Source organism: Macrotis lagotis, chromosome 1 (assembly GCF_037893015.1).
Source record: "Macrotis lagotis isolate mMagLag1 chromosome 1, bilby.v1.9.chrom.fasta, whole genome shotgun sequence".
Classification (NCBI taxonomy): domain Eukaryota; kingdom Metazoa; phylum Chordata; class Mammalia; order Peramelemorphia; family Peramelidae; genus Macrotis; species Macrotis lagotis.
The window spans coordinates 279,156,532-279,167,971 of NC_133658.1; the positions used below are offsets into that span (position 1 = coordinate 279,156,532).

Genomic DNA, 11,440 nt, shown 5'->3' on the forward strand with positions numbered 1-11,440 from the left:
GATCTAGGAAGAGATATGATCACTGCCCTTCTGCTCTGTACTGTGAGTGTAACCCAGGTACAACCTCTGTTCCTTTGAAATCACAATGCCCCCCCCCCCCTTCCTGGAACTGTACCACATAACTGGATAATAGGTATGAAACTACTAAATTACTAAATAGTACTTGATTCTGTACCTAGTGCTGGTTTTTGGGTGCCCTGGAATCTCTTTCAGACAGATAATTCATCCACTCACCTTCTTTGTACATTGGAGGTTCTCAGGGCTCTAGCTGCTTATTACTACCACTGTCATTTCCAAGACCCACATCTAGTGTCTCTTTTACTGTGACTTGAGAAGTATGCTCAGAACCAGGCCTCATTCTACTGTATAGACCTTGCTGAGTTCTTAAGCTGCCCTGGGGAAAAATGACTCATAGTGACTTTTTATTAGCTTTTCTGGTCAAAATTTGATTTGATATTTTCTATGGTGATATGTTGGAGAAATTTTGAAGGATGTTTGACAGTTGTGATCTTTACTCCACATGTTTACTCTGCCCTTGTTATTTTGGGATTAAACTTTAGGATGGGAGGGTGCATAAAAGTGAAAGGGTAGGAAAAAGAGAATGCAATGTGTGGTGTACCTAATGAAATGAATGGTAAGCAATGAATGGAAAGTAACTCTAAGTCTCTCAGGAAGAAAATGGTCTACTGGAAAGAATATGTGACAAGTAAAAAGGTCAAATTAAAACAGTGGGGGAAAAATGGGGACAAATTTCCATTTAGTAATGTGAAGTGGTCCCATTAAAGAATACTCCCATAGGGAGAAAGAAATTCTATAATAGGAGAAGAAGTCTTTATAACATGTATAATCCGTAGAGATTTGGTGCTTAGGTAGACCACTATCCCAGAAAGACTATTGTGCCTCTATGGGCAGCCTCCTAGGTCAAGGGGAAGGCTATTGGAGTTCTTGGAGGTACTTGACATCCAGGAGTTTGGGAGGGCACAGAGTTTGCATGGCAAATGGGAAAGAAAATGTTCACGAGGAGAAGGATATATAATGAGGGAAGAAACAATTAGGGAAGTAGAAAATTCCTGTTCTGGGACAGTATTTTCCTTTCTGACTCCTTAGGAACTGATTCTTCTAATAGTGGGGCACAAGAGCACAAAAGAAAAAAGGGGCAAGATTAAAGGACAATAACAAAAAATTTAGAAGACAGAACTCAAAATAAGTACTTTATAACCTTTAATTTCAGAAAGAACACCTTGACAAAATTATAAATATGTGTAAGGACCTTGAATAAAAGAATAAAAGTTTAGAATGAACAGAAAACCAATATAATTAGTGAAAGAAATTTTTTTAAAAAAGGTATAGCAAATGAAATAAGCAGGAGAATTTGAGAGGATAGAAAGTAAGGGAATTTTGCTTAAGTAGTTGACAGAGAGAAAAAAGAAGTGTAGAATTAAATAACTAGATGAAAGAAAAATGAATAAGGAAAACTGCAAAACTAGGGAAAGCAGTGATGAACTGAGATAGGAAACTCAGGGGAGGGAAGAAAACAAGTCTGTGCAAGAAGAGTGTAAATTTACTATTCTACATGATGGAGGTCTAGACATTTTCTTTACTTCTCATAGGTTTTAAACCCTCTCTAAAAATCTTAAATATGTGCAATAGATAAAGCAATTTCAGTTATCTCCATGGTTTAAGACTGAGAAGTCCAATTACCTCTGGAGGGCAGCATTGCCTATAATATTCCCCATAGTAAACAGCATTCAAACCAGATTAAAATGTAATAAAAAATATTTAGCTAGAAAAATCATAGAGAATAATATTAACATGTGGTTGTAAGTCAACATCCTTCCCACTGGAATCCTTATGAATTTTAGTGGTCCCCATTTTTATTTGAGTTTGATTCCCTTGGTCTAAAACATGACTCTAGACCTAGGTAACTCCCTGTTGAATCAACAACAAAGACTAATCTTTCATCCCTAATATTGTCAATCAGCACCCCTTTATATACCTTTGATAGGATTATGCAAGCAATTCATAGGTTTGCAGAAGAACTCAATTCCTTCAGTTCTTTCCCCCCTTTCCCTAGAAGCTTGCTGTGACTGTGAAAGCAGGGTGGCATTGAAATAATGAAATAAATTATTCCAGAAAACATCAACATCTACAAGATTAACTATAAAATAATAACAACAATCACAAAATAACAACTGAGAGAACAGAAGAAAGAAGATAATTTTATTTTTAGGGCATAATTTGTCAGGGTGGTGGGGTCAAATTTAGGAAACTTGGACTTTGGCCCTAGTTCTCTCAATTTTTGTGATGCCAGGTAAGTCATTTAGGTCTTCTGTGCCTTCATTTCCTTATCTCTCAATTGGAATAATGATATATAATTTGCTGACCTCACAGGCTTGTGGTGAAAGTGGAGAACCTTGTTTAAGGCAGAATGAGTAAGAGAATTAGCATTCAAATTCAGATTTTTCTGATTCTTGTTTTGTTTAGCACTTTGTTATGTTTTATTTTAAATTACATCATGGAGACAGAACTAGAGAGAGGTATTTAATGCACATGAAAACCTTTACAAAATGTGCCAGCAAAAATGAGGGGGTGAAGTCACTGATTTTTTCTTTGTTGCTCAAAGAATCTTTGAACTACTTCCTATTCTGATAATGATCTTCTTCCCAACAATAAATGCATCAATTATTAGACCTTATGGAGGTTGTAGAAACACAAAAAGATTAGTTCTAATTGATTATTTGGATAAATTTTAATGAGTAATTCAAAATAAAGAAAGGCATAGGGCTTCTAAAAATAATACTATACTATTTCACCTTTCCCTTACCAGTCATTGCCCTATTTTAAGTCTTGCTAGAACATTATGCAAAAAAGATAACAGATTTATTGCCCCATACAAGAGAATATTTATAGAGTGACAAATGTTAGGAGAGGAGTACACATATTCTAATCAACTTCATTGAGTGTGTGACTGAAGGTAATACTTGTGAAAATCTGTGAAGATGAAGGTCCTTTTCTTAAGCATATTACTAAGCCTGTTCTCTATCCTCTAAGCTCAGGAATCATCATCTTCTGAAGAAGGAGTTGAGGTAAGACTTCATTGAGAAATCTTGTACATTAGAAGGAGGGATGTGGGCTGGCAAAGAAAGGACTGTAATTTGAAAATTAAGGCTCTAGTATGCTCTTTTTAAACCTAGGTCTGTAGCCCTGTAAGCTTCTCATCCTGCAATGTACTACAATTTTAGTGCTATAGATTCCATTAGAAAATCTTATATTGAGTCTGTGGGATAAAGTCAGTATAGAAAGTAGATTCTAAGTCAAGAATTTCACTATTCTTTTGCCTTAATTTGCTTCTTTCAGAATGAACTGAAAATGGGGGAATATGATTCATTTAATTTTATTGTTCCCAAGTGGATTTGGATCTCCAAGGATTTGGTTACTTTTTTTTTAGGGATTCAATTGTGGGGCTCAGGGTCAATGTGTACTTCAATCTGGGCTGTATCAAAGTTAGGCCAGTTTGATAGGTTTGGTCTCTTAAGGTTACTTCACTTCAATCTAAGTGTGGTCTAAGGTGGTCCCTGTGTATGTAACTAGCTCATGAATGATTTTTTCCTCAGAGCTGGAATTCTGTTCAGAGATGGGAATGAAGATCCAGATGATTAAGAGATGTTTGTGAAAAGTCAGGGTCCATAACTCCCTTATTTTTCCATCTTAAAGTCCAATCTACACAATACAATTTCTTCTAGAGTATCTACTTTATGAAGGCCATTGTGTCAGACACTGAGTCTCCTGGGATGGAGAAGCCCAAGGAAACATCACCTGTGACAATCACTTTTCTTAATAATGGGAATCTGAAGGGCAAATTTACCATCAAGTAAGTAGACAGCCCAGAATTGTTCTATCAACCTGCTTTATTTCTTACCTCTCCTATTCTAGGGTCCTAGTTAGAACCTATCATGAGAAATGCTCTGTACAGCTAGCCTGGTCACACATAGAATATATACTGTATTAGAGTTAGGGTTAGAGGCTTAGAAGGTTTAGGTAAAGTTAGAATTAGAATATATATATATATATATATATATGTATACATATACATAATTATAAACATACATACCTGTATGTATGCACATATACTCATATACAAGCATATATGTATATGAAGTTTAGGATTACCTTCCCAGAAATGGGTGGAATGTTTGCACTACACTCATTGACTAATTTTCTAATTCACAGATCCTACATGATCTCAAGTCTCCTTTAAACTTTCCTTATTCCCCTGTGGATGACTTTGTTACTTATAGCGCATGACATGTTATCCTAGGTTATATACTGTAGCCTATTTCATACCATACCTTTCTCTTCATTTCCTTTGGGGTCATGAGTTTGAGTTCCATGATCTCTAGATGTATGATTAACCCAGTATTTAATATTCAAAAGATGATAGCTTAAACACATAGTCCTTTTCTATGAGTGAGAATAATCAGATCACAGACTATAATATTAATCTGCTTCTGTAAATTTTGTGTTTGCTACATTGAGAAGAGAATCAGGAATGAAAGAATCAGATCACCTTTCTTGATTTTGATGATATATAAACTTTTCTTTCTCTTGTTATCTCCAGAAAAACCATTCACAAGCAATCTTTTTTCCAGCAAGCATGGCAAGTGCAAAGAGATTAAAATAAATTTAGAGAAAACAAATACCTCTGGGCTATTTTCTGCGGGTAAGTGAATCAAACATGCCAAATTAAAGGAATGCCAGTCTGAGACCTGGCCTCCATAGAGGTGATCTATTAAGACCAGGAAAAGGTTGGGACTTGAGACTTTCCTTTAGTCTTGGAGTCCAAAGACTGGGTCTTCTTCATAATATCTAATGAATTAGCATTCTGTTTCTATGGCATAGACTTGAGTGAATGAGTGGCTTTGTCTGCAGACATGACTGACTAAATCACTGAGTGTGAGAAGCTGAGATAACAAAGGCAGTTTAGGGAGTTGCTGTTATCATTTGTTTTGGATAATCATAAGAATGCTTTTTTAACTTTTCTCTCACCATTAGATGTTTCATTGGAGAAAAACATTGTTTTGCATGCTAGTCTTAAGATTCATAAGTCATCTAGAAAAATGTGTGGCCACTTTAATATGATAACTATCCAGGATGTTTCTTAGGATGAAGAAAAAAGACATGCTCCAGTGGTACTGCAGCAGTTACTTACTTGGACTTTCAGATTTAGAGACCTGTAGAGAATTATCTGTATCACTTTTTTTTAACTGATTGAAAAATATTTATTAAATTTATAGAATAAATAATGTGCTTTTGAAAAAGTAGTTATTCATAATGAACATACATTTTAAAAGATCAGGAACTTCTTTCCTATAGTACTGACAATGAAGTGGCTTAAAATTTTTCTTTTAATAGTAATCAAAATTCATCAGAACTTTTTATTAGGAATCAGATTTCAGAAAGAATGCCAAAGTTTACTTTATATAGAATAAAATTAAGGAAATAATTTTAAACCTTTATTTCCATATTACAGTTCCTTTTAAAGTGTGGGTTTATACTTTCTTAAAGGGTCATAGGTAAATGAGTAGAATATTCCCAATAAAGCCATTTTAGGGTTAATATTCCTGGTGAAGTCCTCTCAGGCTTAAAAAATATTAAAGAAAGAATAAACTATTATTCTTAAACTATTTCTAGAAGAAAGGCCCTTGTATTCCAAACAGGTAGCTCACTCTACTAACTTTTTTTTTTTTAGGTTTTTTGCTAGGCAAATGGGGTTAAGTGGCTTGCCCAAGGCCACACAGCTAGGTAATTATTAAGTGTTTGAGACTGGATTTGAACCCAGGTACTCCTGACTCCAAGGTTGGTGCTTTTTCCACTGCGCCACCTAACCGCCCCTCTCTACTAACTTTTGATGAGACTACTTTTACTGACCAGGAAGATAGTAGACTTTTCCCATGAGAAAATCTTACATTCCAAAGAGGTCCATAAGCCTCTTGATGATTGATAAGACTATTTTTACTGACTAGGAAGATAGTAGACTATTCTTAGAAGATCTTGCATACTCAGACATTATTTCATTTAGATAGACATAGAAGGTATTAAAAGTCTTTTTGATGTTCTCACCATCTGAATGGTGAGGTAATATTTTATGAAAACCTTTCATTCTATTCTTTGTTGCTGGGGTAGATTTTCATGAATAGAATGCAACTGAAGACTAACCAGTGAGTCGACAGAGAGAGAGAGAATAGGGAGGAGGAAGGCATGGAGTTAGGCCAAAAAAAATTCTTGTTTGACTGTTAATTTCGGGTCAGCTCCTTAATCTTCACTACCTTTGAGTCTTGGAGTATGCCCTTCTTTAAAGAAAAGTAAATAAACTTTTTTCCTTTTGCTCAGAGGAGTCTCAATATTTTTAAAGTGTATTTTTATCCCACATACTAAACATCTTAAATTTCTGAAAATGATTCTTTGAATGCAGCTTTTCTTTAGTGTATATTTGAGCAATACAGCACATAGTTCTTTCTGCCTCTAGTTTAATGTCAACTATTTCTAATTTGTTTGAATGCTTAATTTCTTTAACTTTATTGGTCAATACAATAATTTCTCTTTCAACTTTGTGCAGTTTACTAATTAAGAGGGTTTTATGGGAGGGTGCAGTGGATGGAACACTGGCCCTGTAGTCAGGAGTACCTGAGTTCACATCCGGTTTCAGACACTTAATTACCTAGCTGTGTGGCCTTGGGCAAGCCACTTAACTCCATTGCCTTGCTAAGCAAAAGAGGGTGTTATGCTCATTACTTGATTGTAGTTTCTTTTTCCATTTGATTGGACTGAAGTTTGGGGGTCTGTTTTTCTGCTTCCAGGGACCAGTTGGTGCACCTGAATCCTTTGGACATTTTCAGCCTGGTTGCCACAGTTCTCTGCTTCAAGTCTTTCAATATTTGACACAACTGGGCTTTTTCTTGAATGAGCTTCTCCATTTGTTTGCCACCTCTTGTGAGATTAGCATTAAGCCATTGGTTCCATACCTCTTTTTTATCTTTCTCTAGTCTTGCAATCTCAGCTTCATATTTTACTTTTTCTTCTTCTAAAAGTTGTGTATACTCCTCTTTCTGTTGTTTAAATTCTGATTTGGGAAAAGTATGTTGATAGCAAAGCTTGTTATATTCAGTTCTATATTTTTCTACCTTTTCATCTAGATTCAGAAAATGTTCTCTATTGAGGTTTCTAATTCTTGCTTTATTTGGGTTCTGAACAATTCCAATTTTTGAGGCATTAATACCTACAATTTCAAATCCTCTAAATCTTTAGTTGTCTATATTAATTCCCCTCTTACTTTAGCAAGAAGCAGCTGGAACTTTTCCTGAAGTGTTTGTTTTTCATTTGTCTTTTGAGTTCATTTTGTGACTTTATATGCTCATCTTGTAACCTGAGTGTTCAGTTTTCTAAGTTTGGTTTTGTGATATTTTAAATTAGTTTTGTGATATTCACATCTAAATCTTTCATCCGTTAACATCTTTTGGAACTCCTACTGGGAATTCATCAGTTCACTTTCTCCATCAGGAAGAAAAACTTGGCAAAAGCATCAATCTTAGTTAGAGAGCTGACAATCATGTAAAAACAAAATGTGGCACAGTCTACCACTTTCAGTATTCTTTCCAGACATTTCTCACTAACTTACCTCTGACAGAATCCCAGGTGGCCAAATACCTGTCACTGATATGACACCCAGATTCCTGTTCCAAAGGTTGATGTCATCTATCTGAGGCTTCTGGTTGTATAATTCTTCTGAACACTGCTCCTCCCCTGTCCTTTCAAAATGTACCCACACCTGACAGGAGAGGAAGGTATGTAGGCTGCAGATATCCCACCACTGCTGACCAACATGCCCACAGTTCCAAACCTGGGCTTCTGACTCCTATGCAGGAAGGAAAGTTTATATCCCACACAGGACTTTCCAGGAAGCGTGGGATCTATGGGAAGGGAAACTTGGACTGCATTACTATTTTTTAAGTGAATTTTTCTATTTACATATTGGGGAGAATTGAGTTTGAATCATTTCCCACAGCTAAGGACACTGAGATAGATCATGCTAGTGCTGCCCTCATTCAACAAGCATTTATTAATTAAATCTAATGTTTAGAGCATTGTGCTGTTCTTCATTGAGGGAGAGGCAAAATTCAAGTTCAACCTGATACTAGCCAAAGGTAAATACACAGACACCATTTATTCTTTGTATCTTTGGACTCAACTTATGAATTCCCTTGCATCAGGAACATCTAGTAAGAAAACTCCCTGTATCAAGACCAACTCCTGTCCTGCAATTTATATTCTTTGAGAATAGCTTGAGGGTATTGAAAATTTAAATAATTTGTTCAGGGTAACTTTGACAGTAATGTCAGAGTTGAAACTTGAATTTGGGATCGACAAACTCCAAACTTGTTTCTCTGTTCACTTCAGCATGCCATGCCTCTAAAGAGGACAAATGAATTACTTTCTTGGCATCAGTTTCAGGGGTTAAACTTTTTGTTTTGTATTGTGAAACTCTTAATCCTTTAGACCTGGCTTATCATTTAAATGATAAATGCATTAGAAAAGCACAATATCAAATGTTTCCAAAGGGAAGCTGTTATGGGGTCACCCAATTCTTTTTCATGATTCTTGAATGCTGTCTACCAGGTATGGGATTCTTCCCAACAGAGTGAGATCCTAAAGCCAGTTGTAGTCTTTTTTAAAAAAAAATTATTATTATTATTTTTTTTGGCAAAGCAATGGGGTTAAGTGACTTGCTGTTCCCTGTAGTTTTTTCCCCCAACAGATTGTTTAAGAGGATTATGAATACTAAAGGTTTAATCTTCCACCACCTCTTTCACAGATGAGGGCAAACACTTTGTATTCATAGAAGAAACATCTATGAAGGATCATTGAATTATCCTCTGTAAAGGCCAGAAACATGGTCAGCAAATAAGAATGGCCAAATTTGTGAGTAAGTAACATGGGATTCTGTGAAGAATCCCTGCAAAGAGAGTGCTAAGATGTTAGAAACTACTCACCAGAATTCCCCCTGCTCTTCAGGCATTCCCAGATTTGGTTATCTCTAGAAGTAGCAGGAGGGGATCTATTTTAATACAAACCAACAAGGAGATTCCATCACTTTCCACATAATTTTTGCTTTTTGGAAGTTTCATGGTAACAGCTGCATTTTCATACCAATCACATTTCCAGGATGGAATACTCACCGAACTACTTTTTAATGGGTCTGTAAAGGCAAAATTCTGCTTTGAACCAAGCAGCAGGAGAAAGAATACAGTGTAACTTCATACTTTACCTCTTTCTTTCATCACACTTCTGAATATTTGGGAACACTATGGCTATTTTGTTTTAGTGCATGGTTGGGAGATTTCAATGAGTTTTTAAGTAGAGAGGAAATCTGAGAAGGGTTAATATGGAGGAGAAGGGTATTTATTGACAGAAGAAAAGAGTATTGAATTGTTCAGTCACTCTGAATTCTCCAATCTTCCTTTGTGCTGGCAATTCAACTGACCTAGGGGTGAAAACCCAGGGATTTTCACTATAGAAGGTGATTGCTGTTGATTAGAGACAGAGAAAAAATGAGTCAGAGCTAACAATAATTCATTTTGACCTCACTCTGAAGGTCCAAATTTAGAAGAGAACTCCAAATCCTTTGAAGATTATAAAAAGTTTATCATTCTTCAAGGATTTAAGGAAGCAGAAATCAGCTTCCTGAGACAAGTTGGTAAGAAGAATGGAATTGGCTCCACTTTGCTATGTTCTGTTTCTTTATCCCTTGAACTTCAACACCTTACTTTCCCCTCTTTTCTGATTATTACTTTCCCTTAGAAACTTTTATACACTAACTTTTTAGGAGACCTTGTATAATTTTTTGAGCTCTATGATTGGAAGTGATTTGAAAAATCCACTCAAAATATTTTTATTTTTGCAGAGGTTTGCATCCCTGGAACATGCTTAAGGTATGTACTCTAAAACATTCTAGAGAATTTTCTAAAATAATCTCAAATCTTACAAGTCGTCTGGAATTTAAGTATATATTTGGTTCAGTTCAACTACAAGAAGTTGAAGTCTCAAGTTACAAGGTGGGATCACCTTGTTATAACTATCTTAAACAACTTTCAGACTCCTTTGGATTTCTGTCTTAGCATTTCTTCTTTCTGTGTATTAGAAATGTTTTCAAACATTGCCATCTATTGCCAGGCATTTCACTTTGAGACTACTGCCTCTTGATTTATTTTTAGTGGAAGGAGAGAACAAGTAGCCAAGACGTATTCCCTTATAAGAAGTAGTATAAAGATGTGGAAAGAATGCTAATTGTGGAGTCAAATACTTGTATGAAGTTGAGAAAGTCCCTTAACTCTCTGGCTTCTTCTTAAGTAAAATGAGTTATGATGGATTAGATCTCTCCCATTAGTTCTTTAAATTTTAAATTTAAGATTTATAATAATGATCATGATTTAATGAATTTGGAAAGTGGTGATGAAATTATCCTTTATTCTTCCCCTCCAAGCTTCTACAAAGGATTTCTTATACTCCCTCAAATATATATATTTCAGTTGGACAAAAAAGTTTATTTCCACACAAAGTTTGAGAACATTGCACATTTGGCTTGCACTTTGCAGATGCCACTTGCTTTCTGAGTTCATAGTGTTCTAGATTTAGAACTTTTCATTTAGTTTACCCCACTTATTTTTTTGGTTGCTGTAAATGAATCCTAAAGAGATCACACAAATGACTTCTCTAGAAACAGGGAACCTCAAATGGGAAACTATTCCCTTTTACTCCAATCTTCTGTTCTCTTACTTATAACAGTGCCTTTTTTGAATCTGTGGAATTTTGAAGCTAGAACATGGGAGACTATTACTTCTCTCCTTTGTGAAATCCAAGGGACTCATCTTTGCTTTCTTTTTGATGTTTTCTAGGAGAAGATGATTCTTTTAAATCTCAGAATCAATGCTGTTCAGGAAATTCCAGTCATATCCTTGAACAGGAAGCTGTTCCCTTGTGTCTGAATGCTACATTAGCTTCTTCCTTAACCTCTTCTCCCCCAATTTTTAGTATTTTCTTCCAATGAAAAATAAATGTATAAAGCTAGTCTCCATCTTTTTTTGTGTGTCTTTCTTGGGGGCAATGAATAAGAAATGAGTGACAACTAGATCAAGTTACTTGGATTTTCAAAGGTTGAGGGAAATTTGTCTTCTATAGGGGGTAATCAAGCTGTATTCTTTCTCCTGCTGCTTGGTTCAAAGCAGAATTTTGCCTTTACAGACCCATTAAAGAGTAGTTCAGTGAGTATTCCATCCTGGAAATGTGATTGGTATGAAAAAGTTGCTGTTACCATCAAACTTCCAAAAAGCAAAAATTATGTGGGAATTGATGGAATCTCCTTACTGGTTTGTATTAAAATTGGAAT

At 35.5% G+C, this 11,440-nt stretch overlaps 1 pseudogene; it reads right to left on the reverse strand.

Annotated features, from left to right (window-relative positions):
• Positions 1-6,788: 6,788 nt before the first annotated feature.
• Positions 6,789-7,608, reverse strand: LOC141492073 (centrosomal protein of 83 kDa pseudogene; annotated as a pseudogene).
• Between the last annotated feature and the right edge of the window lie 3,832 nt (positions 7,609-11,440).